Here is a 717-nt window from a genome sequence, read left to right on the forward strand (position 1 = left end):
ACAACAACAACAACAACAACAACAACCACCTAATCATGTTCTAGCAGAGAGTTATTTAGCTTCTACATGGATGATTTTGTAAACTTTATCATCCTGTGGTTATTTTCTAGTTTTTTGGCATTGTGATCTGAGAAGATATTTTGTATTACTTCAATGTTTTTAATTTATCAAGGCTTGCTTTGTTCTAATATATGATCAACTCTAGAGAATGCACTATGTGAACTTTAAAGGAAAGTAAATTGAGGTTTAATTGAGTGCAGTACCCTGAATACATCCACAAGGTTGAGTTGGCTGATTTCATAGTTTAGGTATTCTGCATGTTTGTTGAGTTTCTTTTGGGTTGACCTATTCTTTGGTGATAGTGGTGTGTTGAAATCTCCTATCACTATTGTGGTACTGTCTATTTCTTTCTTCAATTCCGCTAACTATTATTTTATGCATTTTGCAGGTCTATCATTTGGTGCATAAATGTTGACCAAGGTTATGTCTTCTTGATCTATTGTGACTTTAAACAGTATGTAATACCCTTCCTTATCTCTGATGGTGGTTTTCATTCTGAAATCTATTTTATCAGAGATTAGTTTTGCCACTCCTTTTTGTTTTTTAAGTTGCAATTTTCTTGGTATATTTTTCCCAGCCTTTCATTTTGAGTCTGTCTTATTCTTCTTTTTGTAGATGTGTCTCTTGTAGGCAACATATTAATGGGTTCTCCCCCCT

Source organism: Elephantulus edwardii, unplaced genomic scaffold (genome assembly GCF_000299155.1).
Source record: "Elephantulus edwardii isolate Elephantulus edwardi_28Jun2011 unplaced genomic scaffold, EleEdw1.0 scaffold00394, whole genome shotgun sequence".
Lineage (NCBI taxonomy): Eukaryota > Metazoa > Chordata > Mammalia > Macroscelidea > Macroscelididae > Elephantulus > Elephantulus edwardii.